The 11,076-nt window shown below is 37.8% G+C and overlaps 1 non-coding gene across 1 annotated transcript; it reads right to left on the bottom strand.

Moving 5' to 3' along the window:
- Positions 1-10,674: 10,674 nt before the first annotated feature.
- LOC121205457 (small nucleolar RNA R71) lies at positions 10,675-10,781 on the bottom strand. Its single transcript, XR_005900534.1, has one exon. It is a non-coding gene; the product is annotated as a small nucleolar RNA R71 (small nucleolar RNA).
- Between the last annotated feature and the right edge of the window lie 295 nt (positions 10,782-11,076).

Below are 11,076 nucleotides of genomic sequence, written 5' to 3'. Positions count from 1 at the left end.
ACCTCTATGGTTGCAAGTTCAAACATTCTACAATGGTGTGAACCCCTCGACAAGACAGATGATTGATGCAGCAGCCAGGGAAACCATCAATAACAAAACACCTGAAGAGGCTTACGAATTTATTGAGGATATGTGACTGAATAACTATCACTAGCAAGTTATGAGGACAAAGTCAACGAAAACAGCCAGTTTTTATAACGTCGATTCGGTCACCATGTTCTCTAATTAGGTAGAACTCTTGAATAAGAAAATTGATGGTTTTCTTAGTTCTTCACAGGTTCACCCAGTAATGCAGTGTGAAGCAAGTGGAGGCGGATCAAGTAATTCAGAATACCAACATTATGGGCACAGCATGGAGAACGAGAAGTTAAATTACATGGGTAATAACCCTCGATCTAAAAACAATCCATACAGTAACACTTACAATGCAGGTTGGAGGAACCACCCAAATTTCTCATGGGGATGCCAAGGAAATCAGAGACCACCTCCAGGCTACCAATAATCACCCTACCAATAGGAAAAGAAGCCGAACCTTGAAGAGATGATCTCAAAGTTTATCTCGGTGTCAGAAACCTATTTTCAAAATACCGAGACAACACTTAAGAATCAACAAGCATCGATCCAATGGCTCAAAACTCAGATTGGACAGCTTGCCAAGTTGATTTCTGAACGACCATAAGGTAGCTTACCAAGCAACATAGAGTCTAACCCAAGCGAGAAACTCAACGCGATTACTAGTCAAGATGAGGAAGGGTTAGTCACACTTGAACCAGAACCAAGGCAAGAAACTGAGATAAGCAAAGGCAAGGCTAAGGTAGACCACAATGAGTAGAAACCGGTAAGTACAGAATACAAACCTCGTGTGCCATACCCTAATGAGACAAGGAAAGACCGCTCAGATGAACAATTTAGTAAATTCCTTAAACTCTTAAAAAAATTACATATTAACTTACCGTTTATTGAAGCTCTATCGCAGATGCCAAACGCAATGAAATTTTTAAAGGAGCTTTTAACAAATAAGCGAAAGTTGGACGAGCCGTCACATGTGGAGCTAAACGCAGTTTGCTCAGCTATTCTGTAGAATAAGCTACCCAACAAATTAAAAGATCTAAGGAGTTTTACAATTCCTTTCTTAATTGGTAGTTTAGATGTTAATAATGCATTAGATGATTTAGGGGCTAGTATTAATGTCATGCCCTACAAAATATTCAAACAATAAGGTCTTGGGAAACCCAAACAGACTAGGATGAGCATTCAATTAGCAGATAAAACTATAAGATTTCCTAGGGGTATTATTGAAGATGTACTAGTTAAAATCGATAAATTTATATTTCCCATTGACTTCGTTGTTCTAGATATAGAGGAGGATAGAAACACTCCTTTGATTTTAGGAAGGCCCTTTTTAGCAACTGCTAGAACGGTTATTGATGTTCGCACAGGTGAGCTCACACTTCGTGTGGAGACGAAACAATCATCCTTCAAGCTCGCAATTCCGGTAACACATCAAAAATTAAAGGTGATTGTCTAAACCACTATACTAAAACTGACAATATGGTGCAACCTACTTTGCAGGAAATGAGTTTGAACGAAGTACATGAGTCGTTTTCAAGCAGTAGTAAAGGCCCTATTCATGAAGAACGAAGGCTACAAATCGATGAGCTAGATGAATGGTGGATGCATAAACTGAGAACACACGATAAACCAAAACTATGCCAAGATGAGCTCAATACCTTTCCAAATCAAGTTAAGGTTGGAGATAAAGTTTTATTAGATACCGCAGATCCTCACATTGTTACTACCAAACCGAATGAAGAAATCCCTCTTACAATACTTAGCATTTTCCCATTCAGTACAGTCGAGGTAAATCATCCCAAGTTCAGCACTTTTAAGGTAAAAATACTCGCCTAAAACCTTATTTTGATGAGATTCAGCAGGAATGAGAAGTATAAACTCCTCGAACCACCATGATCATTCAATGGAAAGGTAAGTCAAGCTTAGACTATAAATAAATGCTTCTCGGGAGGCAACCCAAGCACTAACTGTATTAACTTTTTTAAATTTTAGTGTTTAAACACCTAACTTACTAACGGAGCTCTTGAATACAGGTTTCCCACACAGACACGGCCTAGCACACAGTCGTGCCTTAGGCCGTGTGGAAACAGGGCAAAGATTTTTCCTAGCACGGGCTACGATAAATTGCCATGGCAGTGTCACACGGCCGTGGGTGAACCTGCCAAAAGAACACGGGCGTGCGACATGCCCGTGCCTTGAAACCGTTGCCAAACCTATTAAATTAACACGGACGTGCGACATGCCCGTGCCAAGCAACCGTGGTCGAACCTGTTAGATTAACACAGGTGTGGGACTACATACACGGGTATGGGAGAAGCGAATGAAGACAGACACGATGGTGCGAGACAGCCGTGTGCACCCACATGCCCAAAGAACATGGGCGTGGGCCAATTGTTAGATGCGCCCAAATTTAAAATTCGCAAATCACAGGGCAAAAATTGGGGAACATGGGTGTGTTCCATGGCCCTGTGTCCCAAAATCTATGTATACTCTGTACTATTCATTGTCTTCTTCACTCAAAATCCTTAACCCTAGCCGCTGCAAGTCCTCACGGCCTTCCTACCACGCCCGTGCACCGCTTCCCACTCCATTTTGACACTCAATCTCTCTCCCTTAGTGTTTGTTTACTCTTTTCACTTCTATTTTACTTACTTCTAATGCTTATTATCAAAATAATCTTCATTCTTCTCATAATATTTTCATTTTATGCATTATTCTATCATTTAATTTGCATTCTTAGGTTATTTATCATAACATTTCATGTTGAATCGAGTTGTTAGGAAAGCCTCATTCTATTGTCATACCTATACCATTACTATGCTCATTCTCATGCTATTACCATGCTAATGTCATGAAATTATGCTATGAAATTGATTATTCTGGTTGAGTGTGGTTAGTATTAGTAGTTTTGGCTGAAATTGTTAGTTCAAATTCATAGCTTTTCCCTTTTCAAATTCTTTTACCTACTATTATTCTTTTTTATATTGTAGGTATACAATGTCGTCTTCACGTAGTAAAAAGGCTGCCGTCCCTGCTTCAAAGAAAAGGAAGGGAGTCTCATCTTCCTCGGGTCCTACCGTCGAAATTCGTCACCCTTTCCTGTAGTTCTCCATTGGGCCCCAAGAAGAACTTTTCCAAACACTCTGGGCCTGACCTTTAATTGTGGGCCACTGCATCAACTGGGCTGCAGTAGAACAAGTTTAGTTGGCTGATGCAATTCGGGCTCTCCTAACCACCGACCCTTTGGAGCTTTTCGTTGGGATCATCGAGCCAACATATCTCGGGCTCATGATGGAACTATGCTCAACATTTCATCTTCAGACCGTAATGACGAACTACGATGATCTCGATATGGTCCAATTTATCCTAGGCAGATTAGTTTGCTAGCTAAGCGTCCCAGAATTCGGTACTGCATTGGGCTTATATACGGAGGAGTTCAAGGAGGAGAATGACTTACATGCTCTCAACCGCCACATCTATCGTTCTCCTTCACGGTGTTGGGATGCACTAGTACCAGGTTCGGGCACCTACAACCCTAGCCGCTCCAAGGCATCGGCTCTTCCTCCATCTTTGAGGTACCTACATGCCATTTTGGCTCACATGTTAACAGGAAGGCGAGAGAGCACTGGCATCGTCAACACTCACGACTCTTACTTTTTATGATGTATGTCGCACGAGCACGTCATTGTTTCATTGCCCTCGCCATTCAACACCAGATGAAGCGACATAGGAAGGGGGTCATCTCTATTGGCCCCTATGTTACCTGGTTGGCTCGACACTTCAGGCTCCTCAACACTGCGGCCCAAGAATCATCCTTGACCCTCATTGGCCAGATGTCTTCACAAGGCATCTCGAGCATGCTAAGCATGAGGATGTTCGAAAAGCGCCGAGGAACCTACACTTCCCAATATCGTCTCGCCCAATCTTCCAAGGAGGAGGCCCCCGAGGACATTACTGATGATGTCCCTCCACATCACGAGGACCCACCGTCTCAGCCACCACCACCCTTTCGTCCAGTTCATGCGGTAGCTTCATATGCTGACTTCTCTGAGTGCCTAACTCAATTCGAGCAGCAGTGTTTTCAGCGCTTCGATCATATTGATGCTACACTACACTAGATTTGTCAGCACTTCCACATCTCATAGCCACCCACACCTCGCGAACTATTTAGCGATGAAGATGTTTAAAAACTTTTATTTATTATTTTATGTTTTTACTTTTATTTTATTTTAAGACTACTTTTTATTTTTCTTTCACCTTATTTTTATTAGGACTTATAATTATTATTTTACAATTTTTAATTTTGGCTAATTTCCTAAAAGAGTTCCTGATTCTATCATAGTTATAAAGAGCTCCAAAGCTCACTATTACTCAGGGACTCGAAACTCTACTGGGAAAGGTTCTCTACGACTACCATGTCCTGCTCGACCACGACCATAACCAAATTCAGATATAATATCCTTTTGGCACAGGAATTATGGACTAATGAACCTCTACCACTGCCGAAGTATCCTCCTCCACCCTTGCGCCAATTATTCTCCAAAACTCCTTAAATTCATTCATCACTCAGGAAGTTTCACTTCTCCCCCTATCTTATTTTTATATTCTTTTCTACATATCTATCTTTGTACATTGAGGGCAATGTACATCTTAAGTGTGGGGGGTATTCATTTTTATATAAAAAAATCCCTGAATGATTGCCTTGTTTTCTTGAAAAGCTCTCATATCATGTTTAGGATAAATTTTGATTGATTTATGACTTTTATTGATATATCTTGAATTAAAACATAGGCATTTATGCATTGATTGTTTAAACTTTAAGATATTAGAGAATTAAGCATTATAAGTTGATTTTTAAGAATTTAAAATTTTAAGTTGTTTCCCCAAGTTTAGGTATTATCTTGAATTGGAATTCACAAGTTTAAACATCAAAAAGCCATAATTTTTGTGAGATCTTGAGCCTTCAGGAGCATCTATTAATTCTTTCATGCTCACTTTCATTATGAGTGCGTCAGTATTGAACTGTTATTCTAGAACTTGCTTGATCATGCATGTCAAGACCACATTTGATATGTCAAAATGAGAAAGGCACTTAGGATTAACTCACTCATGCCATGAGAAGTCTACCTCCACGATTAACCCTTAGTAAACCCCGTTGAGCTAACAAGCCATTTCTTGTATTACCCTTAATATTAACCCTTAACCCATTATTGTTGAAATCCCCTCAATTAATTTGATCCCTATTTTTGTCGAGATTTGAGTTTGAATAATTGCTTAGCTATGTTTTATTCTATTTTGTAATTTGACTTGTTCTTAAAAAAAATGTATACATATTAGTAGTAGTGATCTTCTGAGCTAAAGAAGTTAAATTCAATATTCTGAGAAAAAGCTTTGTTGTACGCAATTGATGACTAGTCATTTTTCTAGTTAGGCAATTTTTCAATTCAATCTTGATTCTAACCTTTTCTTCCAGTTTGTGACCACACCCTCTAACCAAAGCCACATTACAACCCTCTAAAGACCTTTTGATTGATGTTTCATTTCAATTTATAGTGGTGGAGATTTGATTTTCATGCAAGCCTATGGTAATGACTTCTCATTATTGACTATTGAGTGCTTCATTTATTGTCCTTAAACACCTCGAGTGATTTGAGTGAATCTTTAGTGAGGATGTGAAACTCTGTGACATTTTGAATCAAAGGTAATTACTTAGACGAGGGGAGACACCTATGTTTTCGTGATAAAATATTCAAGTTGGAATTTTTGAAACTTTGATGTTCTTTTAGTTGAATTTTCAATGTATGGTTACCTATGGATTATTTTGAGATATTATCGATAGAGATTATAAGTTGAGAAGAATTTATTCTGATTATGAGTTGAGGATTTTGCTTGAGGACAAGCAAATGCTTAAGTGTGAGGGTATTTGATAAACCGTAATTTATACATATTTCTATCCCATACTTAGCATATTTTATGGATGATTTTTCCTTAAAATTGGTGAATTCGATGCTTCTAATGCCTTAAACTCATGTTTTATACTTAGGTGAGCATAGGAGAGTGAAAGGAACGAGAAACGAGCTAAAAATGGAGAAAATGGGCCAACGTACAAAATCTACATGGCCTGGACCTCCTCACACGGGTAGACCACACGGCCGTGTCAATTTGGCAGAATCGAAGCACGACTTACACGGGTGGACCACACGACCATGTTTATCTTGTCCACGGCCTAAAGTAATCGCACACGAGAGTGTCACATGGGCGTGTCCCTGTTGAGCCCAAGTTGAGTCCAATTCGGAAAAGGCCGATTTTGAGGGTTCTTAGGCATTCCAAAGCCTATAAATACACCCTAAAGGAGGAGGAAAAGGGGACGCACAGAGAAAGAAGCAGGGAATTGCTCAAGGAAAGCCGATTGATCCATCTCAGAGGCCGGATCCATCATCAAGACTGAAGATCTCCCCTCAATTTCCCTTCAGGAGTTTTGGGTTTTTCTTTATGTTTTGTATTCATTATTCTTCTGAGATGTTTTCCTTTTTAGTTATGACCTAAATCCTCTAAATACCTAAGGGGAATGAAACCTAAGACGAATCTTGTTATTATTTTCTGAATTGTATGATAAATATTTAACTTGTTCTTAATTATGTGTTCTTAATTCTTGTTTTGATATTCCAGGATACTGATTCAAGTTAAGCTCTTATTCAGAGGAGGAATAAAGCCTGTCTAAGAGTACAATTTTCATAATTAAGTGGAGTTGATTGGGCACCTAGAGATAGGGTGACAAGATTTTGTCGGATTAGGGTGAAACCTAATAAGGTGATCCATAGATCGAGTTAATGCGACCTTAAGAAGTTAATTAGAAAGAGATTTCAATTATTCAACCTAGGGTTAGATGTTGTTAGTCTCAAGAGAGATAATAATATAACTTAGGGATTTCTACGGATCAAGTCAAATGAATAAATCGTCCGATTCGGAGTCAGAATAACAAGTAAAGTCTAGGTGGATTTTTCCTTAGGTATTGTCTTAATTCAATCGTTTTTCCAAAAGTAATTCCCCAATTCTATTTCCTGTGAATTCTTAGTTTAGTTTTTTAGTTAGTTAAAAAAAACCCTATTATTCGTAGGCTAGATAATAAAAAGACGGTCATTACTAGTACTTTTAGTTGATCTGGGTTCGACAATCTGGTCTTAAGAAAGCTAAACTACTGTTCGATAGGTACACTTCCCTACATCGTGATAATAGTTAGTTTCAAGAACGATTAATTATAAATTTATAAAACTTATCACACAAAATCACGATCAATAAGCCAATACATTTGGATAATCATAACAACATCTAACTTAAAAACTAAGTCACTATACATGCTACTCATTTGTAGACATTAAAACTAATCATTATTCCAAAGGTGGTAGCTTGATAGTGTGATGCTGTCTCCAACATCTCCAACCCCGAGCTGACCTGACAACACTAAAAAAATAGAGAGGAGGGAGTAAGCTTAAAGCTTAGTAAGTTTGCAAGAAAAAAATAATAAGCATTGCATTAATATGCTATTTTTCAATTTCTCTCTATTTATTCAAAGTCTAGTTATGTTGTTTTCTTGAGTCACAGTCACTACATTTTATATCCGAAGCTACGGGACTCCAAATTGAGAACCCTTAATTTTCCCAAAAACTATACTCATATATCTTCTTACCATAAAAGTTTAAGAATTTTTGGTCAAGCCAATAAGTATAGTTTATTCTTTAAAATCTCCTCTGTTTTACTGTCAAATAGTTCTAACCTTCCTTTACTAAAAATCAATTATCTCATAGTAAGGAACTTAGACGATGTTACTGTCTATTTCCTTTGAAAGCAGACTCATTAAGAATTTTAAGCATATGACTTATAACCTATTATTATTTTTTTACAATTTCTTGTGATTTTCACATGTCAGAACAGGGGATTCCTATGCTTACAAAGTTTCCTTTATATGAAACTAGGATAATTAAGCTTTAATTAAATATCTTATTCAGCCTTTAATTTGACTTCCACAATTTTTGGTGGATTTTCAAAGTAGGACTACTGTTGCTGTCCAAACTGTTTTAGCGCAGCAAAATGATAATCAACACAAGATTGCCATAAAAATTATTCACATATGAAACATTCATTCATTTACATTCTTATCACAAGTCCATTTCTTTTCACATGTCAAACATATGTTCGTGGGTTTCGAGTACATATCTATGCTACCATTTAGCACAACACTCATCCAAACATTATAATTCATATGCATCATAAAAGTATCATATAATATAAATGATGTATCATGGCAAGTACTCTTTATTTCATTTTTCATATCAAAGTCGTTGAATTTCTCAGAATCTCGATGGATATCCCATTCAATGTCAATTCATACAAGTGATCATTTCAAGTACAAGCTCCCGCGACCTCGTTCCTACGGCGGGATTACTAGTCCAGGCTAAATCCCTCGTAATATAAACTCATAGAATGTCGTCGGGATTACCAGTTGATAAATCGTAAATTATACATATTTTTACCCCATGTTTAATTCATTTTATGGATGATTTCTCATTCGAATTTGTGAATTCAATGCTCCTAATGCTTTAATTTCATGTTTTATACTTAGGAGAGCATAGGAGAGCGAAAGGAATGAGAAACGGGCCAAAAATAGAGAAAATGGGCCAAAGTACGAACTTAACATGGCCTGGACTTCCTCACACGGGTAGACCACACGGCCGTGTCAATCTGGCAAAATTGAAGCACGAGTCACATGGGTATAGCATACACCCATGCCATTCTAACAGGCTCAAACACGGCATGAAGTAATCGCACATGGGCGTGTCACACGGGATTGTCCCTGCCGAGCCCAAGTTAAGTGCAATTCGAAAAAAGGCCACTTTTGAGGGCTCATACGCATTCCAGAGCCTATAAATACACCCTAGAAGAGGAGAAAAAAGAGGTGGAGAATAGGGGGTAAGGAATTACTACAAGGAAGCAGATTGATCCATCTCAGAAGCCGGATTCATCATCAAGACTGAAGATCTCTCCTCAATTTTCCTTCAGGAGTTTTGGGTTTTCTTTATCTTTTGTATTCTTTATTCTTCTGAGGTGTTTTCTTATTTAGTTATGAACTAAAACCCTTAAATACCTAAGGGTAATGAAACCTAAGATGAATCTTGTCATTATTTTCTGAATCGTATGATAAATATTTAACTTGTTCTTAATTATGTGTTCTTAATTCTTACTTTGATATCCCATGATACTGATTCAAGACATGCTCTTATTTAGAGGAGGAATAGACCCTGTCTAATAGTACTTTTGTCATAATTAAGCACAGTTGATTGCGCGCCTAGAAATAAGGTGACAAGATTTTGCCGGATTAGGGTGAAACCTAATAAAGGGATCCACAAATCAAGTTAATGCAACCTTAGAGTGTTAATTATAGAAAAGTCTCGGTTATTCAATCTACGAATTAGACGTTATTAGTCTTGAATAGGGATAATAACATAACTTAGGGATCTCTACAGAACAAGTTGAATGAATAAATCGTCCAGTTCAGAGCCAGAATAACAAGTAAAGTCTAGGTGGATTTTTCCTTAGGTATTGTCTCAAGTCAATCGATTTTCCCAAAAGCAATTCCTCAATTCTTTTCTCTGTGAGTTCTTAGTTTAGATAATTAGTTAATTAAAACGAAACCCCATTATTCTTAGGCTAGATAATAAAAAGATAGTCATTACTAGTACTTTTAGTTTCTTTGGGTTCGACAATCCAGTCTTACTAAAACTATACTACTGTTCGATAGGTACACTTGCGTACATCGCGATAATAGTTAGTTCAAGAATGAGTAGTTATAAATATTTAAAACCTATCACGAAATATCGCGATCAAGTTTTTGGCGCCGTTGTCGGGGAACTGAAATATTAGGAACGCTAAATTTTTATTACTTTAGCCATTTATTTTTCTTGCAACTTAATTTAATTTTATTATTACTACTAATTAATTTACTTTTTCTTCCTCTTGGCAGGTTTTTATAGTTTATGACTAGAAGAAACCCGTTGGGACCATTACTTTCTGACGAAGAAATCGATCGCATAGTTCGTAGAAACCAAAGAGAAGTAAGGCGAAGCTTAAGATACATGGAGAACGAGCAAGAAGACGACACTCAACCCCCAACCGAAGAGATGGCTAAAAACCAAGGCAATCAGCTACCTCCTGCAATTTCGGTTAATCAAATCCTACTCCATGCACTATGTATGACTATGCTAAACCTTCTTTAACAGGAACTGAGTCAAGTATAGTTAGACCTACTATTGCTGTGAATAATTTCGAACTGAAACCTAACACAATTCAGATGATACAGCAGTTTGTTCAGTTTGATGGTTTGCAGGATGAGGATCCCAACACTCAATTGGCAAATTTTCTAGAGTTTTGCGACACTTTCAAAATTAATGGCGTTTCTGATGATGCCGTTCACCTTTGGTTATTCCATTTTTCACTAAGAAACAAAGCTAAACAGTGGTTGAACTCGTTACCATGAGGGTCTATCACTACTTGGGAACAAATGACCAAAAGATTTTTACTAAATATTTTCCGTCGGCTAAAACGGCTAAGTTACGTAATGATATCTCTTCTTTTGTGCAGATGGACTTGGAAACACTTAACTATGCATGGGAGAGATACAAGGATCTATTGCGAAGGTGCCCTCACCATGGGTTACCTCTATGGCTGCAAGTTCAAACATTCTACAATGGTGTGAATCCCTCGACAAGACAGATGATTGACGCAGCTACTGAAGGAACCATCAATAACAAAACACCTAAAGGGGCTTATGAATTTATTGAAGAAATGTCACTGAATAACTATCAGCGGCAAGTCATGAGGACTAAGCCAACAAAAACAGCAGGCGTTTATAACGTCGACTCAGTTACTATGTTGTCAAACCAGGTAGAACTTCTCAATAAAAAGATTGATGGTTTACTTGGTTCTACGCAGGTACATCCAGTAATAAGG

The sequence above is a fragment of the Gossypium hirsutum genome, chromosome A08 (genome assembly GCF_007990345.1).
Source record: "Gossypium hirsutum isolate 1008001.06 chromosome A08, Gossypium_hirsutum_v2.1, whole genome shotgun sequence".
NCBI classification, from domain to species: domain Eukaryota; kingdom Viridiplantae; phylum Streptophyta; class Magnoliopsida; order Malvales; family Malvaceae; genus Gossypium; species Gossypium hirsutum.
This window is presented reverse-complemented; position numbering and strand designations above follow the sequence as displayed.